Genomic DNA, 20,505 nt, shown 5'->3' with positions numbered 1-20,505 from the left:
GAAACTCGCCGACCGTGACGCCTCATCCTAAATTAAAAACCTCAATGTTTCCTTCTCAGTGACATTTCAAGAATGTTTTATTCTACTTGTTCAAGGATAAAAATCTTTTCCTATTACATAAAAACTTTTTTATTACGAAAAGTATTTCTGACCTATGTTAAATCATGATTCAGATTCATAATTTCAATTTATTTCATTTCCAACAAAGAAAGTAATTAGTATTCGACTTCAGTAATTACGTGTCATAATTAAAAAGTTTTTACTTTAAATGTTTGTACACGCAGTTATTTTATCATTATTATTAAAAAAGTAACTAAGACCACATTAAAAATATTTCTCATCTCAGAGTAACATTCTGGATCAAAAAGAAAGTCTATCTAAAAATAGCATTACTCAAATTAATGATACGTAGACAGCATACAACATATACAGTAAAACACCAGTAGGTACTACATAAAAAAAAAACTTGTCATCGCTCCCGCCCAAGAGTACTACGGCGTAGACAGCTCGTAGCGGCAGTTGATAGTCGGTCGCTACGGAGTACGCTCGCTACGACGGCCGATGTATGTGCTACGCGAGAGTGCTACGAAGTTCAACGTTTGAAACTTTGAATTAAGTTCAATAGAAAGTGACTGTGGTAAATAATATTAACTATAGCAATACTTTTAAGTGATTAAATACTGTACTTTAAATGATTAATTTTAATTTAGTAGTAATTCTAACATAAAAATTATAGTGGTAATTAAAGTTATGTGAATTAACCCTTGTAAAATAAAATTTAAATAAAGTATGAATATAATTATATGGAAGCAGAATATTAAATAGGTAAGTGGAAATTTAATATTTATGTCATAAATAAAATAGTAATAATAATAAATTTAAAGGAAAAACTATATATGTTTCCTTAATAATAATACAAAACTAATCATGTTAACTAGTCATCCTGTTCAGAAATCCATTATAACAATAAAAATCAATTTTAAACATGTAATACTGACGAATCATTCATACATTTACTTACATTATACAATACTACCTAGGTCACTAACACCAAATATGTACGTAACCTTGAGAACATAAAATATTTAAAATTCCCATCGCCATATTTTTAATATCACCTTTCAAATCGTTTTACGACTAAAAATATTTTCGCGATACCTCGCAATCCAAGAAATCACACAGTCACTGAACATTCCAGATTACATTTTATATAATACTAGCGAACCGCTATATATAGCTATCGCATGGGTAGCAATGGTGATATATTATACCTGTATTATACAGTAAAAACCTTCCTCATGAGTAAATTACTCTATCTATTAAGAAAAAACCGCATCAAAATCCGTTGCGTAGTTTTAAAGGATTTAAGCGTTCATAGGGACATACAACATGACAGAATAATAATAATAACGACACCTTTGTAAATTTATACTATGTGTAGTGATACACCTTATATATATATATATATACATTTATAATAACATACATACACGAGTATACATACATAAGTTAAAAAAATATTTCAACGTATTTGCAGAACAATTTCGTGGTAAATTAAGCGAGGTCGTGGTGAAGTTAGGATCGTTTTGGCGTACGTCTTCGAAGGAATTATTCTCGGGGTTCACGGTTCAACTCTTTGATAATTCGACACGTATAAATGTTTGACGTACGTGTTGTATGTATGAGTTCTGTCTTATATATTATATATATAATAATTATAATGGTATTACGTATTTGCGGATGTAAGACACGTCTCATTAAATTTTGCGAGAAGTCATGCTTTGCAAAATTCTAATTATGTTTCGCATTAGTGAACAATGTAATTTTGATTATTATTATCAAGTTGTTGCCGAATCTCTAGAGACGAAAACGTGAAAATTTTCTAAACTTTGTACTTCCTGTTATTAAATAGGACTAATTTTATTGTACGCGAGAGAATAAAGTTTCCTTCTGTTTCTCCGAATAGAATTTCAAAGGTTGTTTTGAATTACAATTTTGGTCCTTCGGTACGAAAGTTGTTGTTCACAATATAGTCAAAATATAAAAAAGTAGCATAATAGTATTATATACTTATTTCATGTAAATTAGACAATAAGGTACGACGCGGTTGACGTATCGGAAAAACCTACTAAAATAGAGAAAAAAAGCATAAGCTACAGTAAAACTACTATTTCTTAAAGAGTGCTTGTGATTTGCATAAACTGAATAGGACTTTGGAAATCAACAATTACTTAGGTTATTCTAAAACTTATACATACGTTAAGATTTACATACATTTCTTTAATTCGAACTATGAAAAACCATGTATAAGAAGTGCATCGGTCAAACTGCCAACTTATGTACACCTAGACTTCTAGAGAACAACTGTAAAGCAACTGTTTCTTTATTCCACAGACGAGTGTTACAATAAAGTTTCCCCACAGCATTGCGTGAAAGTATTGTAGATTTCTAACTTCAACTCAGTACTGAACAGAATACATTGTTTCATCCTTTAAGCTAGATCATAGTATTTGGTATTGGAAGTGAGAAGAATACTGACAAGATAAATAAATACAATGTATTCACATTTCTACAGAAATTCGTTCTTTATTTCGTAAGAAGCGTCGCTTAGAATAATCTTTTAAAAACTCTACTTACTCACAAAAGAACAATTTGATACAATATGAGACTACAAGAGTTTGAATATCACAATGAACAAGATCCTCGTATAAGTATCACTTCAAACTTGCAAAGACAAAAACTATAAACTAAGACACTAACAAATCACGTACGACTGCTGAAAGTAAAAGAAAAACTACAGACAAGTTCTAACAAGATCCTACGAATAAAACTAAGAAGGATAGTAAAACATTTGTAATTAAAGGCAATAAACCTCAGTAACACCTGAAACCTAGATCGAAACGAGATTTTACTACCATTCGTACTACACGTAAATAATGTAGATGTCGATAAAAATACCAGCCTCACTTTATTAGGTATCCATAAAGAAGAATTAGGGTCGTCACTCAGTGACACACAAATGGCTGGTTTTAACACCAAGAATCGTTTCTTTGCTCTGCACGTTTTAAGGGGTAAATGTGCGGTATGGTTTTTAGGATCGCGTAAAAGTGTGGTAGTTTTTTATTTTATTTTTTGAGGGAGTAAGTCTTCCAATGACTTTTCCCGCATTGGACGAAGCGAGGTGGAGTGTCTGACTCTTACTGACTAAGACCTATCCCATTCCTACTCCTGCTTTTCGAGTCGGAGTCCCGGTGAATCCGCTCAGTAGTCCGCAGCTCCGGATCAAGCATCAGCCCTACTGGGCCCCATCTGTGGTTGTATGATGGCTCTTGGAAGCGCGCCCGAAACGCGACGCGCCGTAAGTGTGCTAGTTGGCGTAGGTTTTAATGACAGTGCGGTTATGCAGTTTAGAGGTTTTTATACGTTATCAATGAATGTAAAAATGTTACGTTATTTTGTGTAATAAAGTAGATATAGCTGTTTTGGTTCACTTATCTTTGTTTGAGATAAAAATGATAGTTATCTGATTATTCATGTAGGCCAAAATATAAAGTATTGAGAACAATGTAGATATACATGATAATTTAATGCGTAATCATCGACATAGTATCGAACATAACAACACTATTATGTTAGATATCGTTTGGTATACCCCAAAAGAGTACTAGTTTTATAACAAATATGAATTACTTCCAAGCCTTACTTTTAATGGTTGCTCGATTTCAAGAAATAATAAATCAAAGCTTTAAAATTGTGATACCCTTTCAATTTCAGTACAAAATAATATCTAGCAAATATAAAAGCAAAATTCATTTACAATTTTACTTACTTCATCTATAAAATTGAAGGAATAACCAGGTTTAGTAGGAAATTGCCTGGAAAAAATCAAGTTAGTGAGGGAAATCGCTACAGGACCTTGGGAATATAGGCTTGGCTTTACGGTTTGTGAAGTGCAATGTTGGTGAATTATGATTCTATATAATAATAAATAAATTAACGTATTTTTAAATTCTCAGTATCAATATTGATTGTTGGAACTATGCAATATAAATCACGTTTCAGTAGAATACTTAATTGAAGAAGTTATTTGCAAAAAGGGTTTCCTAGGAATTTATTAGTACTGTTGTAAGTATGTCGCAGGTAATTTCAGACCTAACACTGATATTTCAAATATTTCTTTGTGCTTTTGTCCGATATAATTATTGAATTCTATTACTAAAATGTATGATGATAAAATATATGATGTAGTGGTGATTCCCCATGGACATGATTGAAATATTATTTTGTTCGATGTTTTATTGTATTTTCTAGTTTCGTTCTTATGTATTTTTTTCTGTATTCCTATAAACGTATTATAGGTAACGTCACCCCTTTTAGTCTTCAGAAGGATATGCAGAGATGCAAATGTAGTGTTTGAATATAACATCAACGTTTCATCTATTTTGTTATGATGTAATTAATATCATATGTAGTTCTTACATATAATTGTAAAACATTCTTTCTGTCATACAAAGTACTATCTGAAAAACCATGTATATTAATGAACAATGCGATTAACATAATTCATGAAATAGTAGCGTAACGTTGTTGTGTTTTAGTAGTTTATCTGATCCATACACAGGATCCATACATATATGTAGGTCAATAAGTTTACATATATTACGAATACATTATATCAACAAATAGTACTCAAAATAAAAACACCAAAAGCCACAAAAATATTTTTCTACATTCGCGTCCCTAAACACCAATCACAACCGCCAAACAAGGTCTCTACATTTTTTTACGCAAACAAATATGAGACAACTTTACGGGTCGTCGGCTCGGCCAACCCTATCCGTGTGACGTCATCAACACCCCTCATCTGGAAGGTTAAATTATTGGCGTTCAAAATTGGTAGGCCGAAGCTATGTCAGTGACAAATGAAGGGGACAGAACGGATTCAGTGTAATGTATGATGGTCTTAATAATTATGGTGTAGTTGGAAAATGGAATTCATGAAAAGGTTCCATTTGAAACGTTTTGCAAAGTTTAATTATTTGTGACTGATTATAAGCTATTAACGCGGAAATTATTGAAGCGGTTTTGCGGGGTTATGTGAGCCTAATTAGTTGGGAAAAGTTTTAGAGATTTTAAATGTGTGGGATACAAAAAGGGTATATATAAAAGATGTTAATTTAAGTGTGGGAGAGCTATGCTTCGGCACGAATGGACCGGCTTGACCGGAATAATACCAGGGCCTCACAGAAAATCGGCGTGAAACAACGCTTGTGTTATGTTTCTTTGTATAAGTGAGGTTACCGGAGGCCTAAATCCAAATTCCCAATCTTAACAACCCCCGATTCTCCAACAATCCTTAAATTCATAACCCCCAAAAAGCTGGCAACGCAATTGTGGCGGCGATTGCTTAACATCAGATGATCCGGCTTATATAATAAAAAAACGAAATAAAATTGAGGTGAAACATTTTTGCAGTATATCTGCCCATATTTAGGACACTATACAGTATACAATACAATAGTTGACACCAAAGACTAGTAAACTAATGGAATTAGGAAAAGGTAATTTGTCTCAGAAACCAGTAACCTTGATTTCCATTTCCATACAATACATTCTACATAGTTATAGGACTCAAAGACATTCAATTAGGCTGTACACCTCATTGTGTGACTGGTACAAAACCTAGTAATTAATAATTGACTCCGTGACCTCAACACCGCACGACCTAAAACGTTAATAACTTTTCCTTTTTCTATCTTTTTCTTTTTTATTGAAACGAAAAGGGATGGAGACAGACGATTTGTTTAACCGACTCACAGAAGGGGCTTCCCGCATTTAAGCACGTATTTTAGAAGGGTAATAAATGGAAGTACGGTTCATTTTATTTGCAAATATATGCCCTTTGCCAATTGAAACCGTTGAGATAATTTCCAAGTGTCAAAGGATTTCAATGAAGTGTTTAAATGGCTATTAACATAAAATTACGTACGCTTCCCCTTCGTTGGTTTTGTGGTGTGAGCTTGAAGTACCCATATAACAGAGTAATTGGTTACAAATATTTTGTACTGCAATAGTGTGTGGCCACCACTACCACATTGGGCTTGTTCTTTATTGTGTGGTTTACTTATATGAGGAAAATGCAAAGCGGTGATGCAAGCCTTATATAATTATACTCAGGTTTACAATAGTTTATAATAATCATTAAATAATTCTTCCAGCGGCTTCGTTATGATCCTGTGGGATAAAAAGTGACCCATGTGTTATTCCAGACCAAAACTTATGCTTGTTCCAAATTTCATCTTGATCCATTCAGCCGTTTTGACGTGAAGATATATCAAACAAACAAACTATCATTCAAACTTTCGCATTTATATTATTAGTAGAATTCATAGATATACGAGTCAAGTTGTTGGTGCAAACACAGCTGAATTAGGTAGCTTTAAAGCGCTTTAGCGATTGAAAGTCACCTGCTTTAAAGTTTGAAGCACTATAAATACGTTGGTTCTATCGGATTACACGTGCTACACAGGTTTGCTGCAAAGAATTTAAGTCCAGAGTGAGTTAGAAAACTAGGATTTGTCGTGTATTTCTATCACAAGTTCTCATTTTATAGTAATTCACACCAACTTTATCTCTGGTCGTAAGAGCCAATAATGGGACGACCTATTTGACAGAGACCGAACAAAAACTCAAGACGAGACAAGAGGGAAGTCTATAATAAAATAACCTAAATCCTCTAAATTTCCAACCCAAGTGCCAAGTGTATTGATTTTGGAAAGCCATCTTATAAAGAGGAAACTCATAGTCAATATAGTTTTAATCTTAATCATAATAGCAAATAGTAGAAAACTGTCAGTACACACACACAACAACGTTCTTAAAAAAAACTTAGGCACATCCAAGTCGCGGCCGAAATAGGTCGGCATCATTATTTCTAGAGATACGGTCTTTAACATGTTAAAAAAAATACTGTTTTTTTTTTCTCCTAAGTTTGATTGTCTCCTAAGAATATAATTTCATACATACATACATATCGTCACGCTTTTAATCCCCGAAGGGGTAGGCAGAGGTGCACATTATGGCATGTAATGCCACTGTATAATGCACACCCACTTTTCACAATTTATGTTGTAAGTCCCATGTAATAGGTGGTGAGCCTATTGCCATATACCGGGCACATTATCAGACTCCGTGCTACCACTGAGAAATTTGCGAAAAACCGAAAAAAGCCCAGTAATACTTCGCCCGACCCGGGAATCGAACCCGAGACCCTTTGCCCGGCAGTCGCACTTGCAACCACTCGGCCAACGAGGCAGTCAAAATATAATTTCAAGAAAATATAAACTTGAACTTGTGTTCATATATAAACGTACTTGATTTGAACGCGTTAAATTAACGTCGGTAACTACGTACCGCCTATCCACCGCAAACTGATGGCGCTCTCACATCGCAATTAGGTGTATAAGATTGGATGCGCTCGTCTTAGCTGTATAAGATTGTCTCGCTTCGGGCTCTAGTCAAACGTACCACTGTTTAGTGGTGGATACTGGCAACTTAGTTGCTTGGTAGATACCTGGAGCTCCAGACAACATATCGGGGCTTTGGTACGATGCTGGAGTAGGAACAGTCAGTAAGAGTCTGACGAATTCTTTTGCCTTCCCCAAGGCAGAAGAAGTCTAACAATTTTCCCTATTAAAAAAAGTGTGTTGGTGAATACGCTTTTGCGTATACACTAAAAACGTCATCTGTAACGTTTGGAGTCAATGAGATCAATTAATTGGAGTTATATGCTATGCTATATGCTATTATGTCAATCGATTCAATTTAACGATAAAACCTATCTCGATTTTACGGCCAAGCATCAAAACATTCGGTAAATCGTCAAGTATCGATATCAAATGTGGTGTGTCTGTTTAGAATCGCACCCGAGATTAGATTGTCACTTAGTAGTGAGAATGTAGTACGAGTAAGGCGTCGCAATATGCCTTTTATAGGGTACAAAGCTTTGCTTACGACTTCGTTCTCTCGAAATTCCCTTTTCCCAAATTCCTTTCTTAGTGTTCACCTATTTTCTCAAAGAGGGTTCTGTTACAATTTTACTTTTCAAGTGTTTGTTATTGTATTTTGTTAAGACTAGGTCAGGTAGTTAAACAATTTATTAATATGATATTGTTGAGTCACATTATGCATGTATGATGAACGCAGATTAAAAGATGAATAAATTGAAAATAAAACTTAAAATATAATTCAATATTTATTACTCTGTACAACAGAATAGATATAAAAAATTGATAGCTATTCAATTACAAATAAAGGTTGAATATAAGTGTCATAATATTTGAATAATTCATCAAAGGAAAATGTATTGGATACGCACTCGGCATATAGATTTGGCCAATCGTTTGCTCCAATTTGACACTCCGAAACAAAATAATCCGTATAATCCGAATGCTGATAGGTTGAAAGTAAACAATTGAAAATTCTATCAAAAGAATATGATTAATTAATTGGTGACGGGCTAAATTTTCGGGCGAGTGGATTTCAAACGATGCCCGTATTTTGTTTGGCCTTTGTTTTGTAACAAATAATCAGAAATGTGTCCATATTGTGGTAAGTTATTGAAGTATTTTTGACGTGTTTTTGTAGTAAAATTATGTCAATAAGGACCAAAATTCCACTGAATTTATAATTATAACACTGTAATGAGAATTAGTGCAAAATCAAAATAGGAGTTATTCATTTATCTAACTTTGTAAGACCAAATCTAGTTGTTTAAGATATATTTTTGTATTTAGCATTTTTGAATTATTAATAAAGTTTTATTTTATTTTAGAAATAATAAATGTTGTTGTAAATAGATTTCATATAGACAATGTGCAGTTAATTTCCTATTTATGTCAATAAAGACAAAAACTGCTGAACTTATATAACACAGTAATGACAATGAATACAAAACCAAAATAGGATTTATTCATTCATTTCAACAATGATAAATGTTGTTGTAAACAGATTTAATATAAATAATGTACATTTTATCACCGAAATTATACCGTTGTTTTTGATTAACTTAATGTGGTATATTTCGGGAGTTGTAATGGGTGCAATAAAAACGGTTGCAGATAGTTTACAAGTTTTAAGTTTGTTCCCGTATTTTGGTGAACATTATTCTCGTAGTAAGAAGAACCATTTGGATAGTGAAGGAAGAAAATCGAAAAACAAATAGAAAAATAGAATACTTAATGCCAATATATATATTACGTATATATAACTCGGCTTTACTATGTTCATAGTGGCAGAGAAATTAGGTATTTACTCATTCACTGTTCCCTGGTAATCGAGATCATGTTTATTTTTCATACTAGTACTTAGGTACCTATATCTAAAACATAACTAAGAAACAAAATATAAATAGGTAGGTACGTAAATAAAATTTAAAATTACAAATAACTAAAAGTAATCATATGAGTGAACACTAAAGTCAGACAACAATAGTGGATAAAATGTCATGTATTAACATGACAATTAAATGTATGTTAACATTATCTCATGACACGAATACAGATTACAAATTAATCTTTATTTATATAGACAAACTAACAATAGTTTGTTCTGCACGTCAAAATGGCTGAAGGGATCAAGATGCAATTTGGAACAAGGGTATATTTTATCCCACGGGAATACGGGCGAAGCTGTTGGCAGAAGCTAGTCATCTATATTCTAGGACTGTGCTACTAAAATTGCAATTAAAATTTAATATTAAAGCTAAAAACTCATATTATTATATGTAATTGCTAATCGCATGTTCTATTCAATTCAACCACTAGTTACATACAAGTTTTCATAAAAACAACACGCTTAGGTCGTCACTAATTTTAGATGATGATATAGATTACTTTTAAAATTCAAAATCTTGGCAGATCATCAGGAAATTTCCACTACCTACTAGTTACTGTTGTATCTCTACCGTGCATTTGACTCACAAATACGATTTTCAATTAACTATGAATATCATTCACGTGGTTTTGGTAAAATCTTGTAAATAGAGGTCTTTGTGAAGGAGTATGTTTGGTAACCAGCCCATGGAATCAATATATACCTATTTCAGTTTCAAGAGATTTCATGTCATAGAAGGTAAAATGATTAAGGACCCCTATGGAGGGTGCAGAAATACCACCATAAGGTCTATTGTTTAGAAAGAGACAAAGCTATATATCCCATTCTGTAATTTCCTCTCTCACAAGAACATATACGCTTTTGACAGAAACAATGGTCCCCTATTACATGGGACTTATTAGCAAAAAGTAGATGCATTATGTATTCTGTTCACCCGATCAAAAACAGACATAGATTTTGATTTGAGTTTGAATACAGATGAGTTCATGAAGCTTGGTTAAGGTTTTGAGAAAATGAGACTTAGCTAAAAGAAATTAGAAACTGGAATAGATTGATCACAAACTCACATTGTTTTTTTTTTATATGGGCTAACAGAAAAGAATGCGTCGTTTATAAATACGGTCACAGTGTGGTGGTTTTATTGGTATACTTACTACGTGCTTCCTAACCTAAAAAACTTTGACGTGATATGTCAAAGTTGTAAAGTTAGCCATTACGATAATGACTCTTATATGGCTTTTTAATATAATAGGTCTGGTTGTTTCAGGTGTGAATGCTATACGATTTAATCCTCTTTTCTGCCGGTAAATAAGACACCTAAGTTCCGACATACCACGGATTTAATACTATTGGGTTAAAAGAAAAATATTTAAGTCAAATGTGAACAACACGAATAACTGGGATCCTATATAAGAATTTCTTAAAGGAGGCGGGGCGCGTAAATAATAAAACAATTTCTTATCTTTTCTGTGATCTCATAAATTCCTATAAAGTTTTACTGCCCTTAAGTTATTAACTTAATATTTCAGGAAAACAGACCATTTTCCTTCATTTGAGAATATTTATTTCATATAAAAGGAGGAAACATCGATCGTTCGTCTTGAGCCACAAGGAAATTAGTCCTTAGACAAACGATGCTGCGTCCACACAATAAACTTGTAGGCTGTGGTACAAAGCAAAAGACATAGCGAGTTAATCTATTTGATTAAAAAATCGCTTTATTCGAAACAATTGTGTTTCGCTTAGATGTTACACGAGATACATTGTAATGAAATATTGAATGTTAAGTAATCGGAAAAAAATACAGATTTCTGTTTCATTTTAATGAATACTTACTTAAAAGTATTGATCAAATTCTGAACTTCATGCGTTTAATTACTAATAACATAAGTATTTAACAAATTCATTAATACAAATAATAAGCATACAGTGTACGGACTTCAAATTTCGTAACGATTCAAAAATTATAAGTCGGCAACAAATGTGTACCATACACATCAATATTCACAAATAGTTACCCTCACCCACCACCCACCTATGATATCGAAAAATGTTTTGATCGCTATAAGTGTAACACTTATAATCAGAGGAAAAGAACTTGCTCATAATAGCCAACTTGTGTGACAATTTATATAGTAACAACTTGCTAGTGACACGTCCGGGTCTTACTGACATTGTTTTTTCATCTTCCCCTTTACTGCAGCCATAAGGCGCTATACAATTTATCAGTATTACTGTTCGGTCTAGTGGTCACAATACAAGTGGGTCTTTTGAGTATGAGATCCTTTTCAAGCTTGGTCCTTTTGTGGTCCTTCGGTTCGGATAAGCTCTGTTTAGTTATATTAGTAGTGCTGATTCATAATTATTAATACAGAGTTTGGTATTTTATCCAGTTAAGATTGAATCTCTAAATAAGAATTGCAAGTAATAAAGAAGTTGATAGGTACAAAAAAAGAAAAATACATTTCATTTTGTAAAGAAAAATGCATTTCAAGTCGGCCACCGTTCATAACACAATTTTTCAAAACGTATAAGTTCTGTGCATTCTGTTCTGTACAATATGAGCCACTTTGTCAGATTCGAGAATTTTTATTGGAAAGAAAACATTCTTATATTGTTTCGTATAAAGTAAATCTCAAAACTATTTTTCATCTACTCAACTCTCCTCGCTCGGTTACCGACAGCTGCAAACTATTGCAATACTTAGTGGCTTAAGTTTTATAGTGCACACTCAACACAAATATGTAATGTTACGTCGTTGATTGTTAAGAAAAAGAAATAAGAGAATCGTGAAAGTAATTAACAAATTAGGCTATACGGCTTACTCACGTAACTGGTCAAGGAGGTTTCTCGACAATCATGTTACGTTAAGGGTTAATGACCACGATCATTATGGTATGATGACTATGTACAAAAGTGTGGGAGAGCCATGTTTCAGGACGAATGGGCCGTGTCGACTAGAGTGATACCACGGCCTCACAGAAAACCGACGTGAAACAACGCTTGTGTTGTTTGAGTGATGTTAACGGAGGCCAAATTTCCCCCGCTCTAATCTTCCCAATCCACCCTTAAAATTCTAACCCCCAAAAAGGTCGGCACCGCACTTGTAACACGTGTGTTTCGGGTGTTCATGTTGTTGTTGGGCGGTAGCTACTAAAAGTATGATGGAAAAGCAAAAAGTAAATAAAAATGATTTTTGTTGAGTTTAGTAATTTAAGTTAAACCTGAGAATAGTGGTCACCATCATCATGTCTCATGGCATCGTCATCAACTGTGAGTTACTATGCTGATTTGGTTTATACTAACAATGAGAATGATCTAAAAGTCTAGTTCTTACAAATACAGAAATAATAATCTTAACCTCGCATCGAAACCAATGAGAAAATATTATTGAACGTAGTAGTTTAGCTAGTTGCCTTACCCAGCCAAGTTAGCAGACTTAGGATAAATAAGTTATTATATTTTTCTTTCCTACTTTTGCGAGAGAAAGTTCTATTATTCCATTATATTAAAACAAGGCCCTCGTTGAGAAACTTAGTTCCAATCCACTTAATTATTAACTGTGTGGACTTTATGAAAGAGGTTGTATTAAGTTTTTATATGGAATCGACTAAGCGTGTGTTAGCTGAAGTTTTTTTGCGGGTTCGATAATGAAATTAAACTTATTGCGTATGTATGAAATATAAATACATGGAAAGTAACGGAACGTTCATATTTTTCTTTTGCATTTCTGAGCTCTGTGGTTATAAAATGAACCTAATTTTTATTGCCTAACCTGTAGAGAATTTTATAATCTTTATATATATAATTCTTCTGTAAGTGTGTATGTCACTGAATTTCTTTTAAACGACTGGACCGATTATGATGAAATTTTTTGTGTGTGTTCAAGGGGATCTGAGAATGGTTTAGATTCACAATTTTGTCCGCTGGACAATGTTTTTTTAAATAATTTTTAATTTATTAGTAGTTGTTGATTTTGGAATGTTTTACATTGGATCGGACAGACGGCGCTACCATCGCAGTGTCAAATATTAATGACGTTAGATATTGTCATAAAATTTGAATAATAATTTTCATCAAAGTGGTCCAGAATGTTTTAGCTTACGAGTATTAAAAAAAGTTTAAAATTTTCAAATTAAAGACGTGTAGACAGGACAAATTCTGTCGGGTCCGCTAGTGAATATATAAATTTAGAAATGAAATAATGTTTACATTTTTCTTAATAACCAGAACTTTAATATTTTTCTATACATAACATTACAAATGAAGATATAGACTATTTATTAGGCCTCCTGCAATCATAGTTATTTACAAGTTCATCAATCTTAAAACGAGATCTAAAAACATGTTTACAACATAGAAACTATTTTACCAAGAATCTATAGTGTCAGTGAGGATCCATTAACAAACCATTAGGAAGTTGGAAGGTCTCTTCCGGCTGACGTGAACAAAGCATGGCGCGGGCAATGATTACCGATTTTGGTAATTGGAAATCGAGGAGGAAAATAAATAAAAAAGCTAAAGGAATGGCCTTTTATATTAACGATCAACTGTTTACCTCACGTAGTAGTTGTTGTGTATGTTTTAATAGGGTGTAGTATAAAGCACACTACACAACTATGGGTTCGTATTTGATAATTATTTTGGCATTGTCTGCTTTATTTATCAAGGAAGGCTATGGCTATAAAACATCTCACGGCGGTCAATAGGATTCGAAAAGCGGATGAAACCGGGCAGGAGTAGCTAGTGTTTTATATTTGAAGTTCACTTGCCTCAGGAAACACTTTGAGTAACTCTCTTAGTATTATTTGCTAGTACTGAGAGTAAAGTGACATTTAAAAATGACTTACTCAACACATAAACTCTGGGACTGGTAATTAACCTTAAAATTTAATTGCCTAAAGACATTTCCTCTACGTCTTACTCAAGTATAATTTAAGAACCTCCTAATTGCTTTAAACTCCTTTAAATACACACGGAAAGGGACGATACGTATATCAAAAGGAACCAACTCATCATTATCCTTCTTACTGGCGCGTTCTTGCATAAACTCGACCATTTATTATACAGCTAATTTATTATACATGAAGATAATTTTCACTGTCATTTATTTAGTCGTTAAAGTTGACTGTGCTGCCGTAATATGTTTATAGCAGACTTTCTTTGTTTTATTTTTCACAAAAATATTAATAAGTACTTAAAAGATACTTTCTAGCCCCTGTGAGGTAATTTACCGAGGTATAATTTCGTTTTACTGACTCTATAAAACAAAGTAACATTATGCAAATTGGTGCTCAAACTTCTACAAGGTAAACTAAAGTCTTGGTGAGAAAAAGTTCTTGAATAAATACGTGAGCAAATGTGACTTAGGCTCTAGATAGAAATCCGTGTCAAATAGACCGGTAACGTTAGGTAAGTTCTGTATAAATAATATTAGGGACGCATAATATCGCCGTTTGTTGCTCAGATTGGTATTTTTAGATAAAAAGAACCCCAATTTGTCGGTCCCTTGACTTTTTACTAAACTTGTTGGATACAAGAGATGTTTTTTGTTGTTTCAAATCATCTGACTTTTTTTTGCTCAAAGTGAGATTTTTGCTTTTCTGGAGACGCTAGTGTTCCAAGTGTCTCTCGTGGCGACAATCTTCGGTAATGTTCACATTCATATTCAGTGATTTTTTGTTTTGGAAGCCAATTTAAGTTTTTTACATAACTTGAACCAAAGCCAAACATTCTATTGCTCTCGATTTTATTTTTTTATGGTATATAAGCTGGTAAAAGAGCAGACGGATCTCCTGATCAATCGAATGAATGATCGATGAATCTGGACACTCGAAACGCCTGCGTTACAAATGCGTTGCCAGCATTTTGAGGGTTAAGAATTTAAGGGTTGTTGGGGAATCGGAGATTGATAAGATTTGGAAAAGGGTTAATTTTATTGGGCCTCCGGTAACCTTACTCACACAACGCAAGCGTTATTTCACGTCGGTTTTATAAGGCCGTTTTTAATTACCAAAACTATTGAAAAAATCTTAGAAACCAAAGGAAATGTTCCAAAAAAGAATCCTTACATCATTTTCCAGACCTATTTATCTAGATTCCAATAATCCAGAAGGTATTCCCGATACGCAGGATATCCCAAAGAAGCTCACATAGGTATACATTTCAAAGACTTTGGCTTTATAGCCTAATCTAATGTGCGGCGATCTCTTTCAATTTTATACAAAAGGAATCTTGCGGCAGGGAGCTGTGAATCAACGAGACTCGTGATTCACTTTAATGTTACTCATTCTTCCTCATCTTAGAAAGAATTGTACTCCAAAATTAAGTTCGGATGGGCTCTTTATTTAGATGAACTTGTTTTTTACTTATTTTTATGTAATTTCCTAGTTATTGGATGCTAATTGTAATTTAGAGAGATGATTAACTAATAAACATTAAACCATATTCTAAAACTATTTTCTGCCAGCAACTTCACTTGTGGGATAAAAAGCATTCTATCACTCAAGTTAGCTCATGCCCTATCTGTATACCAAATTTCACCAAAATCCCTTCAGCAGTTTTTGCGTGATTGATAGACAAACGTGCAAACATACAAACAAACAAACTATCATATTTGTGACAATAAGAAAACTACAAAAATCACTTATTTTATAAAATAAAATCGTTACTAAGTGCTTGTCCTGAATCAAAATATCTAATAAAATATATAACCAAATTAAACCTCATTTTAATTTCTTTCCGACGTACTTCTAGCTATAAATTTGAGTACTATGTCTCCTTCAGACAAGTTATGGCATCCAATTTTGGCAGTTAGCGGCAATGTCTCACTCTAAATGCAAATTACTCGTATAACACCGTCATCTCTATCATAAAACGGGGTCTGGTCAGCAAAACCGAATCTCTAGTAGTTGAACTTAGAAATAGTTGAGGGTCGAGCCGTGACCGAAATTCTATGAAGTCTAATCTCATAATACTGAAATTATCTAAAGCTTTTTGTTTTCTTTAAAAACGTTGCCCCGCATTATGATTTTCTCCTATATCATGAGTGCGTTTACAAACACAGGTTCACATAGACATGACACTCAGACCCGAGACAACAATTTGTGGATTACACAAAGAGTTGCTTCGTGCGGGAATCGAACTACCTCGCAACGTGTAGCACGTAGCCGGTAGCCCTGTACCCTGCCAACCGTGCAGTTACTAAAACAGAAAATCATTTATCCCTGAAAAAACGGTTGAAAATTTAAATGTGTATGTGTGTGTCTATTTTTTCTATATCTATACAGCTATAAATTAGAGAAGGGTAAATATATAAGTTTAATTGAGAAACCTAAAATTTATTTTGGTCCTTCGATACACGAAAACAAATGTTATACCTACTTATATTGGGTAGGGAACAAAAATGTAAACTCGAGTTATTACAACATGACGTAATAATGTGTTTAGATTATTAAGATCCATATCAAAATTATTTATAACATTTATTTAGTAATGGATCTACATAGGAACAACCAATTTTGACTGAGTCATATTTTAATTGAATAATTGGTTCGTTTCTATGTACCAACGTAATTGTTTTTCTAGGAATACCTTTATTTAATACAACTATTATTAGACCCAATTAAATGTTATTTTCAAGTTCTACTGAGACTGTGCCATACAATAATGATAAGATTTCTCACTTCATTTACCATTTAAGAGTAGACTTTAAACTTGATTATCATCTAGAAGTGATAAGTAGTTCGCAGAATTGACATTTCTTCTCCTTAATGAACTGTTATTATCTCAAATAGTCCCTGAATTAGGCCGCTGCCTGGAGTGGATTGAAATAGTTGTAAAACTTAGAAGAGTACTTTGGAATGTGGAACGTAGAGTTGGTCCTTATGGTCTTACGTTTTTAATCGACAATGAGAAATAGGTTTTTTCTAAATCGATAACTGTGTTGTTGAAAAATTGTAAGGTAAAACGGACGTTAAAGTGTTTATTTTTTACAAAAATCTTACAAAACCATTAGGAAACTGTCTGAAAAAGCACTTTAAGTATGAAAAGGGTCAACGGACCGACAAAAATTCCTTTTTATTAAAAAAAAAACACCAGTATCTAATAAATATCTTTTTATATCTGTCTAAATAAAAAGAAACAAATTGGTATTTCTAAATATATTATGTCAAAGATAATTTTAGACGAAATTTAACCTATATCCATCAAATATACATCCATCTATTTGATCACCAGTACACGCCCACTCAAAATCATGATTAATATGAAACATAAGTTATTTACGTATAAATCTAAATCATCTAAATTCAGAAAGTCCCACGTAAGCTCTAGAATAAAAAAGTAAGATTAAAAGCAAGCAATCACGGAGATGGGGATTGTAGTAATTTCACGGATGACGTCACTCGCCCTTTGATCAACTGTGGCAACAATTAATGAAACAGACTCAAAGAATCTGGACAGTGACCTTGTGGGTTTCAAATTATGATGAATTAATGTATTGTGTAGTAGTGTATAAAAATATTATTCTAGAGTAAACATCTGCTTATAGATTATTTTTTGAGACGAAAATATTCCAAGAGTATGATGGTTCGAATAGGTTGCTCATAGATAGGCGAGCTTCATCGTCGGCCACATCATCGCTCACCAGGCGAGATGGTGGCCAAACGCTATCCTATTAAGTACCTAAATAAAAAAAAAGTTTACCTAAATTATCATACTTATTTATGCGTTTGCTTTGCATACATAATACTAACATTTCTAACATTAAGTCATCAATCGAGTTTACCCTGTAAGACATTTTTTGTTTCAAGCCATAAGCAATTTAGTTCATCTGAAACGATTCCCGATCATTTTGCAATTGGTTGGGAAATGTACGGATGTACGATACCCGAGTTCTCTAGAACTACATATCGAAATTGATGTCTAAACCGAATGGCTGTCTGTCAATCAATATTAGAACCACACAGCTGGACGTTGAATTTTTCGGATCAAACTAATAGAATAGAAAAAGTATTACTAAGAGATTTTTTTTTATTTATGCTCAGTACTTTAATTAACGTTTTAATAAAGCTTTAGATGGATGATTGGTTACTAGTAAAAGTTCAACGTTTTTAATTAGTGTTTGTTTTATCTATTACATTTTGTTCTTTTTCTTTGTTTTACTTTCAATTTATTTTAAGTTGTATATATTTATTGTCTCCATGTATTTAAATAAAAAAGAGCTGAGCTGAACTTCAAATCTTTAAGTAAAGAGCGTATTATTTTTTTTAAGTCACGGCAACTCACCTGTGACGCCTCTGGTGTTGCGGGTGACCATGGGCGGCGCTGGTCTCTTACTATCATGTGACGCGTCTACTCGTTTGCCCTCTATTCCATAAAAAATATAAAAATTAGTCCATCTACATACGTATTTTAGTTCATTTTCAATAGACCATGCCATTTCTCTGCAAGAGTATGGGCCTCCTCTTCAAAGGACTATTGGAGATCGCAGTGTAAATGGTTCAGGTTAATCAGAGAGCATTTTATTTATGTTATTGTACACTTTAAAACACACAACTAGCAGAATATTAAACGATTGCATTTGTTTTTATAACTAAAAAAAACGAAACATCGTTTTTGTTTACAGATTGTTTTTATTAAAAAGTGTTTTTAAAAGCTTAGTTAAAAAATTACAATACCTACAAACATACGTATTGACTATCGGCTTCACTTTCAATCAGTATTGAAGCTTTTTCGATTCGAATCTCGTTCAATCGATTCGGTATATTTCAATTATAAAATTGTCAGGTTGTACATAGTTCATAGCAAACCCTACAGACTTTAGTGGTCTATTTTGAACGTCTTTGTGTATTTTCAAAATTTAATGGAACGATTCAGCTGTAGGCTGTGTGGAATGCGGTGTTTAAGTGTAGGAGAGTCATGCTTCGGCACGAATAGGCCGGCCGGCGCAATGATACCACGGAAAACCGACGTGAAACAACGCTTGCGTAGTGTGAGTGGGTTACAGGAGACCCAATTAATCTACTTAATCCCCGATTCCCCAACGACCCTTAAATTCCTAACCCCAAAAGGTCGGCAACGCACTTGTAACGCCTCTAGTGTTTCGGGTGTCCATAGGCGTCGGCGATTGCTTACCATCAGGTGATCCGTCCGCTCGTTTACCGGCTTATATCATATACAAGGCTTGTATTATATCATAAAGATATCAGTGATGGCATCATTTGCGAAATACGTGAACCAAACAAGCAATTTTAAATAACGAGATCGTATCAGAGGTTCCGATTAAAATATCGAGGTCATAAATATGTTCACGGAATGATCATATAAATTGGCGTGATACGGTCATATTATGCCTACATAAATATGGAAAATAAAACTCGCACGCGCGGAAAGGAATGTGTAGATTAAATAGTTTCAACAAGACTTTTTCGATTAAAGTGTTTATTAAAATGTAATTTTATGAATCACTAGCCGACGACCTCACAAACTTTGTTTCGCCTTGTAAAATATTCTGCGCATTTTTTTTCTTTTGAAAGAACCTTCTCCTAACAATAAAATCAAAAGAGAATTAACGAAATCGGTTCAGCGGTTCTCGAGATTTGGACTTAGCAATACATTTAACGATTCATTTTTATATTACAGAAGATTCGACGTTGTCGTGGTAACTATGTAACTTGTTACATTAAGTAATTTAAAACTAACTTCATAAAATAATGCTTTACTTCAGAAAACTAAACAAAGACGTTTATTTAGTACAAACTATTTGGTCAATACCGTTTGACATTGTATTACAAAACTGTTTACCTATAAATAAAATAGGTAATAGTCACGAACGTAGTGTAAGGTTCAGTGTCTCATAAGTAATTCAGTAGCGACAGGCAACTCTAATTGAAAAGTTTAAAACATCCTTCATACATCCATAGCCAATTCTAGATAATCATTAAACTCTCAGCCAGCTTTTATCGTTGGGGCGTAAAACAAATTGGTAGCTTGGGTCATGTTCATAGTCCCTCTTTTTATTTGCACGACTTTACCAAGATAGAAATCAATCGCATGGTCGGGTCGTACGCAATTTATATATTTTGACGGAGTAGCTTTAGGCAATCCAAT

General features: G+C 33.4%; 1 protein-coding gene across 1 annotated transcript in view; it reads left to right on the top strand.

Annotated features, from left to right (window-relative positions):
• Nucleotides 1-511: 511 nt before the first annotated feature.
• LOC118276428 (octopamine receptor) overlaps nt 512-20,505 on the top strand; it is a 59,171-nt gene continuing 39,177 nt past the window's right edge. Inside the window, exon 1 of the mRNA XM_035594731.2 lies at nt 512-825. The gene's annotated coding sequence lies outside the window, so the exon portion shown is untranslated. The remainder of the gene's footprint in view (nt 826-20,505) is intronic.

Source organism: Spodoptera frugiperda, chromosome 31 (assembly GCF_023101765.2).
Source record: "Spodoptera frugiperda isolate SF20-4 chromosome 31, AGI-APGP_CSIRO_Sfru_2.0, whole genome shotgun sequence".
Taxonomy (NCBI): domain Eukaryota; kingdom Metazoa; phylum Arthropoda; class Insecta; order Lepidoptera; family Noctuidae; genus Spodoptera; species Spodoptera frugiperda.
The sequence above is the reverse complement of the archived record's forward strand: the minus strand, read 5'-3'. Positions and strand labels throughout refer to the sequence as shown.